This window comes from Mesocricetus auratus, unplaced genomic scaffold (assembly GCF_017639785.1).
Source record: "Mesocricetus auratus isolate SY011 unplaced genomic scaffold, BCM_Maur_2.0 Super-Scaffold_100008, whole genome shotgun sequence".
NCBI classification, from domain to species: domain Eukaryota; kingdom Metazoa; phylum Chordata; class Mammalia; order Rodentia; family Cricetidae; genus Mesocricetus; species Mesocricetus auratus.
In genome coordinates, this window is record NW_024429192.1 from 85,431,392 (window position 1) to 85,445,533 (window position 14,142).

Here is a 14,142-nt window from a genome sequence, read left to right on the forward strand (position 1 = left end):
GTCCAGCCAGCTTGGAGCCTGCCTGCCTCAGGATCCCAGCTCAACATCTCACAGAGTTAAGAAATGTACTTATGCCGAATCTCCTAACTCTCTCTGTAGTTCTCTGGCTGTGTCTTGAAGCTCTCTTTTCCTTTTCAGGTTTAAGTACCTGGAAACAAAATCTAGGGAGGAAAGGATCTTCCTGGCAACTCTGAAGTCACTAAGTGCTGGTGTGACAGGGGACCCTGAACCAGCTTGGGGAAACAAGCAGTAAAAGCAAAGAAAGGCATCAAATTAATATTCCAACAAAGGCTTTCCCCTGGTGGCGCCTTCATGTTACTGCTTGTTTTCAGAGCCAAAAGGGAGCAGAAGTTTGGATCTTGCATAAGGGGAGTGGGGAGAAGGATGGAAAGCCAGGACCTGTCTGGTGGCATCAGCATTTACCAGCCGGTGGTGGGGAAATGTGGGCTGAAGGAAGGTGATGCTTCTCATGGCTGCCCACAGACCGGAAGTGGGGAGAGCAAGCAGCAACACACACTGGCAACAGATTGTACACTCATGCTTCTAAGAAGGTGCTAATGAATATCGCTTTAATGACTGTCCATTCAGCAGCTCACAGCCACCTCCAGTAGCTGGTATTCTGCCTGGTCACTTCTTTGTCTTTGGCTGTCTGCCACACCTTCTCCAGGCCTTTGAAGAATTCTAGCCTCGGCTACTCCTATTTATAAAAAGTACTGTGCCAAAACTACCCATGTCATAAGTGTGCTTGCTGTCTTCATGATTTAAAGAAAAGTTTAGTGCATGTGTCTGTGTGTATATATGCCACATGCATGCAGATATCTGTGGAGTCCCCTGGCTCTGGAGTTACAGGTGCCTGATGTGGATGCTGGGACTGGACTCAGGTCTTGTGCTGAGCTGTCTCCATCCTGTGTCTCCATCATTTTTAAATGAACAGTTCATGGTGGTGTAGTTGTTACCCCCACCCATCTCCAGAATTGTTTTCATCTTCCCAAACCATAGCCATTAAGCAACAAATCACTGTTGTCCCTCCTGCAGTTTCTGGCTGCATCTACTGCATCTGCTGCTGGTGATGATGGTGGTGGAGTGTGTGCATGTGTGTGTGTGTGTGAGTGTGTGTATGTGTGATCTGTATCTCTCTCTGTGTGTTTCATTACTATTAGCACTTTAGGAGAGGAGCATTATGCAGTATTTTTGTGTGTGTGTGACTGGATTATTTTAATCTTCATTTCCTGATAGTTTGTATTGGAATTTTTGTCCTTTTAAAATATCCCATTATATGTAAACGCTGCATTTTACTTATCTGTTCACCCATAGTTAGGGATTTGGGTTTGCTTAGTGTTTTAACTATTGTAAATACTGCTATGAATGTAGGTGCATAGATATCTCTCCAAGATCCTGATTTGTATTCATTTCAGTAAATACTTAAGATGGGATTGTTGAAATCCATTTTAAATCCATCTTTAATGTTTGTGAGAATGCCATATCTTCCACAGCAGAGACATTATTTTATAGCTTTACAATCACCATCAGTGCCTATAAAGCTAAGGACTGTGCCCCAGAGAGCAGCCAGATCTGTGGATAATGTAGAATGGAGACTGGAGGGGATGTACATATACAGAAACCACTATAAAAACAAAGGCAGCAAGCACAGTGCTGAGTGAGTCACAGGTGTGGTGACAGCCCCGGACGGAAGCAGGGCTGACTTTGGCAGGCGACTCCTCCTCGGTGCTGTCTAGCTGCCATTCCTCCTTAGCCAGGGTGCGAGGACCTTGCCACTCAGCTCTTTCCTAACAACATGAAGTAGTGCTGTTATCCTGGTGCATCATATTCATGGGAGCATTGTGGGTCCTGGGAGATGGCCAAGCCCAGAGTCTGCTTTCCAGGAACGTGCACCATGGTGATGATGCTGAGAAAGAACAATATCATTTGAATGCCTTTTCAAAAGGCAGCTATTTCGGTGTCCTGGCAGATGGCCCATAGTAACACTTTTTTTCTTTGCTGACTATAACCAATTCTTTTAAAGATGAGGTTCTGCCTGAAGCACACATTCCCCACTCCCTTGCATCTATATCCTCATATATATACAGTCTCTAGAAGAACAGAGGACAAATGCTCATCCTGCATCATTGATGTACAAGTTCTAGAGAAGAGAGGATAGTATGACATAAAAGAGGGCAGGAGGACATGGGCAGGGGGAGCTTCTAGAATGGGATTGAGAATGGGCCAGGCATGGGTAGAAGATGCTCCAGCTATGGATGGAAGGTGCTCCAGCTACGGATGGAAGGTGCTCCAGCTATGGATGGAAGGTGCTCCAGCTACGGGTGGAAGGTGCTCCAGCTACGGGTGGAAGGTGCTCCAGCTATGGATGGAAGGTGCTCCAGCTACGGGTGGAAGGTGCTCCAGCTATGGATGGAAGGTGCTCCAGCTACGGGTGGAAGGTGCTCCAGCTATGGATGGAAGGTGCTCCAGCTACGGGTGGAAGGTGCTCCAGCTACGGATGGAAGGTGCTCCAGCTACGGATGGAAGGTGCTCCAGCTACGGATGGAAGGTGCTCCAGCTATGGATGGAAGGTGCTCCAGCTACGGATGGAAGGTGCTCCAGCTATAGGTGGAAGGTGCTCCAGCTATGGGTTGAAGGTGCTCCAGCTACGGATGGAAGGTGCTCCAGCTACGGGTGGAAGGTGCTCCAAGCTTCTGGGAAAGAGAGAAGCACAAGCTTGGTTCATTGGGCACTGGATGCTGTTGGGAGCAAGCAAAAGGAAACAGTGGCCAAACTCATCCTCATTTCTGTGGGCCTTATTTGTCCTGTGACCCAAACAGCTACACAGTAACAAGTGATGAGTATATATCATATTCTTACCCCCAGCTTCTCCCAGATTTGCTCCTCTTCCTTATCTACCTGACTTTGTGTCCTCTCCTATTATTAAAAAAAAAACATCAAGTATAATTTGTGCCGCCTATGTGCTCTCCACCCACTGGAGTGTGGCTGACCTACCGGGGCCCACACCCTTGAAGAAAAGTAACTCTCTCGTTCTCGGCTGCTGTCAACTGCCATCAAGAGACAGGACTTTGTGTCCACTTCCCTCCTTCATGCTGGGGTTTCCATCTGGCTTGAGCTTGCGCACAGCTTGTGCATATGTTCACAATCATTCCTATGTGCGACTGTCTTGTTGTGTCCTGAAAATGCTTGCTGTCATCCATTTCCTCTGACTCGTACAGTCTTTCAGTCCCCTCTTCCATGATGATCTCTAAGACCTGGGGGGGAAGGGGTGTGATTCGCTTCTTTACAAAATTATCTGTCTGTCTATCATCTATCATCTATATCTATGTATTTATCTATGTATCTATCTATGTATTTATGTATCTATCATCTATCTATCTATCTGTCTGTCTGTTTGTCTATCTATCTATCATCTATCTATCTATCTATCTATCTATCTATCTATCTATCTGTATGTATGTTCCTAACTATGTATGGGCACTATGCACATGCAGAAGCCTGAGAAGGCCAGAAGATGGTGTCAGATCCCCCTGGAACTAGAGTTACAGGGAGATTGTGAGCTGGTCACCGAATCCAGGTCTTCTGCCAGAGAAGTGATCACTTTCTGTGAGCCCTTATATGCCCATTTCTTAATATAACATTGTCATTTATGTCACCCACCAGGTGACCGGTGTGCTACACAAAGCTCTTCTTCCCCATCACCACAACAAAGCCACAAGCCTGTTTTCTTTTTCTTGTATTAAAATGCAGACTAGGAAAGAAGTTGAAATGAGTGAGCAGCGCAGAGCCTCCTTGTCACACCTTACATTAGGGGTTGCTATGAAAGCATTCTGCTCTCAGATACACAGCTTGGGAGACATCCCACGCCTCCACTCTACGGGCAGCCAGGATACCTTACAGTTTGCTTCATAGGTGTCAAAGATGCAGCTCTCTGACACCCTGGCTTCATTTAGTAAAAGTTGCTCAGAATTTCTCCAATTCCCTTTGCTGTGCTACGGGCCAGGAGCAAACGGTGTTTTCCTTTGCCTGCTTGGCTGCTGGGTTGCTCAGGCCTGTTTGGCTTCTCCTCCTGCTGGTTTACTTTGAAAATCCAGAATCCTGTCATTGCAGCAAGGACATCTAATCTGTGACACTCCTGGCGTCCATCCCAGTGGTTCCCCGAATCTGAAGCTTCAGGTTTCAGATTCAACTAAAAAGTTCATGTTCATCAGGAGTCTGTGCCTTTTGTCCTCCATGAAAGAATCCATATCTTTGCACTTTGAAGTTTGTGTTGTTCCAAAATAAAGCAGTGTTTTAAACTTTTATATTTTATTATAATAACAGAAGATGTGCATTAACTGGCTCCTTTCCCTCTCTTCTGTCATCCCTGCCCCCAGCCTCTGACCTCAGATCATCTTGGTCCTTCTAAGAGTGAGCTCTATTTGCATATTTGCATGTCTTGCTTGGGTTTAGGTCCATGGTGGATGTCTACAGTTTCTTTCTTTCTTTCTTTCTTTCTTTCTTTCTTTCTTTCTTTCTTTCTTTCTTTCTTTCTTTCTTTCTTTCCTCCTTCCTTCCTTCCTTCTTTCTTTTTCTTTTTTCAATTCTTTTTTAACAGATGGCCCCAAGGATAGGGGACCAGAGGAAGAGAAGAGTGAGGCTGCAACCTCCAACCCCTCCTCTTCCACCACTTCCCCCTTATTCTAATCTATGTGCAAATCCTGGGGTATGGGAGTCAAGGGGCACTCCCTTAGTGGGGTGGGGGCAATCCAGGCTCCTTGTCCCCTCCCCCCGGAATCCAGGCTCCTCTGCTCTTTGAGGGAGACCCCTTCTTGAGAAGGTGGTCCTGTTCATTCCCCAAGGCTTTGGTATCCAGTGCAGGGCACCTGGTGGGGAGGCCTGCTGGCAGAGGTCAATGCTCCTAGCTCTGAATATTCTGCTATAGGTGGAAGGTGGGTCCTGAGATGGGAATTGTGACCAGAGAAAGGCTTTCCATCTGGGGGAGTCTGCGATGACCCAGCACCCCCAAGGTTGCTGCTACTGGGTGCAGCTCTGCTAGCTCCAAGCCAGGGTGGAAGGACCTGGCAGATGAAGGCAAGCCCCGCCAGTTTCCGGATTTCTCAGCACTGCAAGCCACAGAACTGGGGAAGTTACCTGCTGGGGGAGTTCTCTACCCTCCACAGTTGTTCTCTGCTGTGCAGCTTTCAACCCCAGCCCGTTGCCTGACCTACCCTTGAGTCAGGTACACCGCGATCTGCCACCCCTGTAGAGTTTTACTCTACTCCTCTGCAGTCTGGTGGCCAAAGTGGCTTCCTGCTTTCAGAAGCCCCAACTCAGCAGAGGCTTCAACCTGTGGTAGACTCACAGCTGCCAGCAGTGAACTTTGGCTCTCTGCCACCAGTGCCACCTCCTGCTCCATCCCCTCTGTCTTTGTTACCCATGGGCCCTGCTCTGCAGCCCCGGCCTGGCTGTGCAGCCCCCACTTGCTCCTGTATCCAGTTTTTTAACAGTGGGGGCTTATCAGTGGGGATTGCTCGTCTCTCGCCACATAAGCCCGCCCCCAGCCCAGCAAACCCGGGTTAGATCAGCAGTGGCCACCTGTGCTGTGTGAGGCTTAACTGGGGTTGCAGATGACCTCATTACTGGGCTGTGTTGATTCATCTCATTTCTCCTGCATCCTTATTTAATTATTTATTTTTTAATATCCCCCCCATAGGCTAATAAATGTCGCAGGAAGCAACCACCGCTCTCTGCAGTCTGTCAGATGTTTCCCTTTCCTGTGTCCCACCACCCCCTTCCTACTTGACCCAGCAGCTCCTCATTCTCTCCATCACCCCATTTTCATCTTCTTTCTGGCTATTATGGTCTCTGTCCTTTGGGTTGCATCTTGGGGTTAATAATTCACCTTCATCCCCCTTAGGCTTCTGGCACATTTGATAGGAGAAAGGTGGTAAGCTTTTGATAAACGATAAAAGAAATCCACCTTCTTTTAAAAAGAGGAATTTGAAGGAGCCCCATGTATAGTGAGTGAACCCATATACACATCCGAGCTAAACGTGAGCATTACTCTGTGCCTGATGAGATTGAAAAGATAGACTTCTGCTTTTCAGATCATGCACAGGTCTGAGGATTATAGCCTGCAACCCTGTAGATAAGGGGGGGTGACAAGCGGTCTCCACCCTGGGCCCATTCCCTGGGTCCATGATGCAAGCACTCTGTTGCTGTGAAATGAGTCCACTTGGGGCAGTGGTGGAGTTGAGAAAGCACGCTCTGTCTCTGTTGTTCCTGGCCAGCCCTCTACCTTTCTGTGATTACCCCCACAGAAGCCAGCCACCCTCTCCGCCTGCTCAGATAGTTTTGAAGATTCCCCTATGGTTGCCCCATGCAGTCATTTCACTCTTTATAGGAGGCAGGGACCACTGGGCTGGCTGCAAGAATGAGAGGAAGGGAGCTGGTTTGCTGGGGCACTACACAGAGCACTTGTGGAAAGAGTAGAGGAAGGATAGACATCACTGGAAGTTTTCATTCTGGTGCATGCATAGAAGTAATAAGGGACATGGTTTAAGTCTCAGATTGCTTCAGGTGCCACATGGGTAGCTGAGGGGGAGCTACTGGGTGGAGTTCATAGGTCCAGCAGTCACCATGCATACAGGAAACCAATTGCCCTGCAAACAGATATCTGAATTAATTCTATTCTTCAAAGAATACTGCCTTCTCCCTCAAGACCAAGATCAAAACCTCTTCTGATTTAGCCTCCAGAGAGCTGTGGTGTAAACATTCTTCTTTATCCATCACTCAAAAATTGTTTATTTTTATCTAGATTTGAAATCCATGTCTCCTTTTAATAAAGCTCAGCACAAAACACCATTATCTGAGCTGTCGGGCTCTTATCCCATCTTTCATAGGCAGAATATTAATCTTCAGTGTGTTAGCTTTGCTCACCCGCCTTACAGAGTAAGAGCCAAGAATGTACCACCAATTCTCAGCAGTTAGAGCAGTGTTCTTGATATTTGGAAACTGCCAATCTCTTCAACTAGATGGAAATATAAATATATCTGTCTTCACCAGAACAGACAGTGCCCAGTGTCTCTGGAGAGCAGGCAGGCCTTGCAAAGATAAAGGAAATCCTTGGATAATTGCTATGCCTCATTTCAGATCTTATTTTCCCCACAAATCCTTTTTCCTAGAAGGCAGCATTTGCCATTTCCCAGTGGCTCCTCTTTATTGGCAACCAGCACCATGGAAAAACAAATGGAGCTTAAGGAAATGGGTATCTGGGGTGGGGTAGGGGTGGCCAATGAAGCCTGGACCCAGATCTTGAATGATGCTTTGGTATGTGTGGCAGGTGGCCAGATTGAATGTCCGTTGTACCATCAAGGCCTCCATACATTGTAAGAAGCAAGTGTCCCTTCCCCTCAGTTGGGATTCCTGTCTCCTTGTCCTCATGAGGTTCTTAGGGTTTTCGTTTAGCAGCTAATTTTATTACACCTAGCCTTGTGTTTGTCATGGTAACCCTTAGCTATTGTACATTATGTCTTTTTCCCCCAGGAGTTTGCACTTTCTGTGAGAACTGGACCTATTCCTTATCTCTGGTTTCCTGGTATTCTTATACTGTGTGTGTGTGTGTGTGTGTGTGTGTGTGTGTGTGTGTGTGTGTGTGCTCTCTAGACAGGGCTGTGAGGAGTCTGCCCCTATCTTGCTGGCACAGGGCCAGCTGTGGAACGTGAAGTAAAGCTCATGGTTATTTGGGTCTGTAGTGTCTTCATTTACAGAGTGAGAAGGTTGATATCATTACACTCTCAAGAGTTCCTCCCCAATTCTCATATTTGCTAACCCCATGATGGTTAAACTGTCAGTAAGGCCTTATCCTAGGCAAACATAAAATGAATGACGCTCCCTATGAATGTGTTCACAAACACTGGGTGCCTACAGTGTACTGAATTCTACTGTGGACACAGGACTCTGTGACAATCAGGGTTTCACTCTTTATCTCATGGGGCTTTCAGTCATTTGTTGAGAAACACCATGAGCCAGTATGTAACACACTGAGCACCTGGTAACGGCTATGAACAACATGGCAGGGAAGCTGAGACTGGGGATACAAGATGGCATACAAGGAAGCTTGTGTAGATAGGACACGTTTCTGTTGAGACCTAAACATGAGAGGGTCCCACCTTGTGGAGGGTCACACATAGAGTGTCCTGGGCAGCAAGATGGTACAGGAGTATCTCAGACAGTGACTGGAGGTTAGCCACAGAGTATGGCAAGGATGCTCTTGGAGATTTGAGAGCTGGGGAATGTCCTGATGTGATTTATTTGTCAAGGGACCTCATTGGTCCCTGGATTCAGGGAAAGGTGCATTCTGTTATTATTATTTGTAAAATTTATTTAGAGGTTTTAAGCTGATACACAACTGTGTAGCTGTATACACAGAGTGATGATTTAATCCGTGTAGTGTAGGGATCTAAGTACAGATGCATTACATCACATCTGCTTATCATTCCTTTGTGCCCAGGACCCTCAAGTCCTTTTTGTTCTCATTGTGTTGTACCATAGGTTGTTGAGCACTGTATACCACTCTGCTGTGCAGCATAACCCTGTAACTTACTCCTCCCTCTGACTGTGTTCTGGTACCTACTTTTCTTTCTTCCCGTATCCTCCCTCTGATTGTGTCCTGGTTCCTTCTCTGTCCTTCCAGTATCCTCACTCTGACTGTCTTCTGGTACCTACCATCCTTCCTTCATGTATCTTCCATCTGACTGTGTTCTGGTACCCACTCTCTGTCCCTCCCATACCCTCCCTCTGCTCTTCCTGCTCTCAAGAGACCACTATTCTACCCTTTTATTTGAAGCCAACCTTTTTAGATTTCATGTAAGAGTGGCCTTTTGGAGAAGCCAGAGCCCAAACTGGCAGGCCTGGTAGGAGACTCATGGGTGAAGCCTATGTGTGATAATAGGGGTGGCCCCAAAGTGATGGATTGGTGATGAACGCTGGAGGTCAACTTCATAGCTCTTGTTGATGGATTGTGTTGAGCTAACGTAAGGGCTGAGGAAGTTTCTAGATTCCTGGCTTTGATGTCTGTAATAGCTTTGATAGTCCAAGTAGAGGGCATTGAGGGCTAGCAGTGTGAGATGAGCCCTAGGCAAGGGTTTTCCTTCTGCCTCTACTTCACAGGAGCAAGTCCTTAATTTTCTAATGTATAATCATGGTAAAATCTAAATTCTGAGAACAGTATATCTTCCATGTCTGCAAAATAAAACCTAAAACTAATTTGGCTTCAGAGATAGGCAGTGTGAAGAAGAAACACAAGTAGCCTAATGCACCTCATTAGAGGTTGAGTCAAAATGAAATAAAATGGCATTTCCCCCCATATGTCAACTACTCTGCTGTGTCATGCTTTTGCATGCCTGTGCCTGGGACTGTCTTGGGCTTAGGGAGAGGTGGAAGTTGGGAGGACATTTTCTCTCCTGGAGCCTATGCAGGACTGAAGGGAAGAAAGCCATGAAGAGGCAATACAGCAGAGCATCATGGGTAATGAGAGTATTTTAGAACAGGGTGATCATGTGTCCTGTTTACATGTGGCATTGTGGCATTCCATCTGAGGGGAAGAAAGCCACAATCGGGCAATAGAGCTTGAGCATCATGGGTAGTGAGAGGTATGTTCAGAACAGAGTGATCATATGTACCATTTACATATGGCATTGTGGCTTTCCATCTGAGTTTTGGTCTCACACAAAAGGCCCTGTATGTTTGTGGTAGCTCTATTCATAACCATTAAAAGAAGGAATCAATTCAGTAACTTTCTCTTGGGGCATGGATAAGCACACAGGATGTGACACATGAACCCCCATGCAAATGCAACTTCTGAAAACATTTCACACTTTAATTATTGTGACATCAAAAAATGCTGCAAATAGTGTCTTGATTATTGGACTAAAAAGCAACAGCTCTCTACCTTACAAAAGCAAGGAACAAAGCCAGCCCCAGGAGCTGTCACTGTTGAGTTCAGCACCACGGACAGCTACCGAGCCAGCCTCAGCTAGGAGTCTTTGCTTGGACACCCTACCAATATTAAAGCACATTACAGTGGGATTGAACCTGTAAAGCTTGTTTAATCTGCAGAGGATCATGTTTTAGAGTATTAGTTGAGAGGAAACACAGACAGATTAAGCACCCCTGATTTGAAAGATTAGTATTTTATTTTATATTTACTTATTCGGTGCGTGTGCGCGCGTGCGTGCGTGCGTGCGTGCGTGCGTGCGTGCGTGTGTGTGTGTGTGTGTGTGTGTGTGTGTGTGTGTGTGTGTGGTCTGCATGTGTGTCTCATAGACATGGGAGGTTTGAGGATCACTTGTGTGAATCTGGTCTCTCCACCCTGTGAGTTCTTGGAACTAAACTCAAGTGTTTGGGCAACCAGCACTTTTACACATCCTACTGGCCCACAAACCTCAAATATTTTGGGTGTTGATACAATACCACAAGCAGAACATGTCACTTCCTGACCTTGTAAATATGTTGTGGTAAAAATGCATATGCATTAAAGACATTGTGTGACATTGTGCTTAAGTAATACATAAAATGTGCAGGCTAAATATAAATGAATCTTGTGTTTAGACTTGAGTCGGATCCTGTGGCATCTCAGTATGCATACCTAAATCTGGAAAAAGTACAAAATTTGAAACACTTCTTTTACCCAAGATTTTTGAATAAAGACTACTTTGATGTATGAAACACTATAAAATAGGGCCAAGAATATGAATAACTACAACTGTTACATTCTGAGATTGCTAAGGCAGAGGAACAGGTGGGTCTATAAGCAATCATGTGTAAGTACATATAAAATTACAAGATTAAGTTCAACTGAATATTGCAGATAGCATATATTTGCTCAGGAAAGTTGTCTACTAAAGTTTAAGCTTGGGACTTTTGACTTTTGACTCTTTGCATGGTTACCATACTGAAGTTCTTCTGCAGGGGAATATGTTGCTGTGTTCACTGGATAGGTGGTGCATGCAAAGGTACAGTGTTTGAATATGTATACTAAAACTTATAGCCTTTCACAGCAGACTTAGTGGTTCAGGGAGACTGTAAGCATAAGTTTTAGTCTTTTAAAAGCAATTTTCCTGTTAGTGATATGAAAATCTCTACAACTTTACTTTAAAAAGAAACTAATGGCTATAACAGATATACATGGCAATACTACATAAAGAATGGAGTTTTTCTTTAATTTTTAGAAATATCATTTTTATTATTTAATGTGTCTGGATATTTTGTCTGCCTGTGTGTCTATGAACCATATGCCTATGGTACCTATGGAGGTCAGAAGAGGGCATCACATCCCCCTGGAACTGGAGATAGAGACAATGTGCAACCGCCACTTTGGTGCTGGGATTAAACATGAGTTCTCCAAGAGCATCAAGTGCTTAACCATTGAGTCATCTCTCCAACCCCAGAAAGTAGTTTTCTCATTTTTTCCCTTGATTCAGTCCTGGGGAGGAGGTAGCCAGTTTTTCATCTAGAAGAGCGACTTTATCATTTAAACCGACAAATATACAACTGAAAAACAGTAGAATCCTTGCTAACCTGAGGGTAGTGAGTGTTCACTATTTCGAGCTCAAATTGGGATCCGGTTGGGTCACTTCATCTGACTTATCTATGCCGAAGAAAGCTGTCCCAGAAGCCAGAGAAGGACAGAGGCTCCTAAACCATTAATGTAGTCTGCTCATCGTCTCCTAAAATGAGTAAGACACACAGCTTAATGCAAAGCACATTTAACTGCTGTAAAATTAAATGTACAGCAGCCCCCCATCTCTGGGGTTCCACATCTGTGGCTTCAGACAACCACAGATGGGAAATATTTAAAAACCACACCTCTGCTGAACACATCGACTTTTCTTGTCACTGTCCCTAAGCATTATAGAATTAAATATTGCTTTGTATTAGTGATTGTAAGAGACCTAGAGGCATTTGAATGTATAAAGGAAGGTGTGCATAGGTTCTATGACAGCCCTACAACATTTTACGTGAAGGACATCCACGTTCTCAGATTTGAGTGTGTGTGAAAGTTGGTAGATAGTAAATTCAAGAGCATGGCTGTGAAAGAGGTCAAGGACACCACAAGGAAACTCACAGAGTCAGTTAACCTGGGTTCACAGGGGCTCACAGAGGCTGAACTGACAACCAGGGAGCTTACATGGGACTGACCTAGGTGCTCTGGATATATGTTACAGTTGTGGAACGTGGTGGTCCTGTGAGATGACTAATAGTGAGAGCAGGGGCTGTCTCTGACTCCAATGCCCCCAGACTGCCTCATCCAGCCTTAATAGAAGAGGAGGAACCTAGTCTCCCTACAGCTTGCTACACCTTGACTGGCTGATATCCATGGGAGGCCCACCTGTATCTGAAGAGAAACAGTGGAGGAGGAGTGGTTGGGGGAGGGATAGAGGCCAGGTGGGGAAGGAACTGGGAGGAGCAGAGGGAGGGAAATCTTCGGTTGGAAGAAAAACATGACTGCGATAAATGTGTAGTCGGGCTGGTCCACAGGAGAGATGCACAGACTCAGGACTTGAGAAACAACACGTAACTCTCATGTAGCATTTTTCTGGGGAGGAGGGAGTCTAGTCTGGATTTTTTTTTGGTTTTTCGAGACAGGGTTTCTCTGTATTGTTTCGGAGACTGTCCTGGAACTAGCTCTGTAGACCAGCCTGTCCTCGAACTCACAGAGATCCGCCTGCCTCTGCCTCCCAAGTGCTGGGATTAAAGGCGTGCGCCACCAATGCCCGGCTAGTCTGGATTTTGATGCTGTTGATAGGAAGCATTATTTAACAGGCAGGCGTGTTTGAAGTAGAATTATACACATATTTAAGTCTTTAACCACAGAAGGATCATTGAAGCTCAGGTGTCAAAATGAGAACCTCTGACTCTAACCTGTCATTCAGTCAGGTGACTCAGGGTGACAATGAGGATGACACAGGGTTGGATCTGCTGAGTTTCTCATTGTGTGTGGGTGACTTTAATGATACATTGTCAGAACAAACATAGCTCAGGGGAAACTGGAATCTAAGATGGATAAAGAGATTGTATGTGAGTGTCCAGATGACATCAATCCATTTCATGATTCAAAAGTAGATATGCCCTCAGCCAAAGAAGCTTCTAGATAAGGTGCCCAACTGTTTACAGAGCTGGTGAACTAGAGACATCTGAGCCTGCCTAGTGGTTAAAGATGGGCACAGACAGAAAAACCCAATGCCCCCATTGTACCTGTGTCCTCTGTAGGGACATTTTGGCCAACAATGGATATGTATGTTACAGTGGTCTTGTTAAATGTTAATGATGTTGTTAAAAAGTCTCCAATGTTGGACTGGAGAGGTAGATGACTCAGCCATTGAGAGCCCTGGCTGCTCTTGCAGAGGACGCAGGTTCAATCCCCAGCATAGGTATGGCTGCTCAAAACCATCTATAACTCCAGTTTCAAGGGATCTGATGCCCCCTCTGGCCTCTACGGGTACTGCATGCACATGATGCACTGGCGTGCATGCAGGTAAAACACCCATGCATATCAAGTAAAAGAAATATGCTAAAAAACAAAACAGCAAAACCAAAACCAACCAAACACAACACAACACAACACAGATTTCTCTAGCAAGACACTGATTTCATGGGCCTTAGCCACTTTCTAGAAGTCCCATTGCTCCTTGTGGTTTCTGGTGTTCTGGTTTTGTTTCTTCATGAGATTCAGACAGAGAGCTCTTGACTTTGTGTCTGTACTTCCATCTCTAGGGACTCAGAGGTGGTGCCCTTCTGTGGATGGCCACACTTGTGAATTCCTTGGCTCTTTGGGACACTCACACCCCTGCCTGCAGGGTCCAGCTTCTTTTTAAATGGCTGTCCCATGAATCTGCCTAGATGTTGTTAGTATTTGTGCCGGGAGGACAAATGTATCTTCAAATGGAACACATTCTCAAAATGGAAACAAGAACGAAATGGCAATTTTGTCACAACTTTCCTGTGTTAGGCTCAATGCCTCAGTTAGGGGCTGGCTGTATTGAGGCCAGGATGCACCTCAGGGTGCTACTGGCATGCAGGGGTGGGGGGATGTGAGAGTAGGAAAAACAGGGACCATGAGGGAGGTGTGGGAAGAACCCAAGATCAGCGTGGCAGCAA

At 45.6% G+C, this 14,142-nt stretch overlaps 1 protein-coding gene across 4 annotated transcripts in view; it reads left to right on the top strand.

Moving 5' to 3' along the window:
- The window catches only part of Mtus2 (microtubule associated scaffold protein 2), a 353,013-nt gene that overhangs the window by 93,137 nt on the left and 245,734 nt on the right, over positions 1 to 14,142 (top strand). The gene's annotated exons all lie outside the window — the stretch shown is intronic.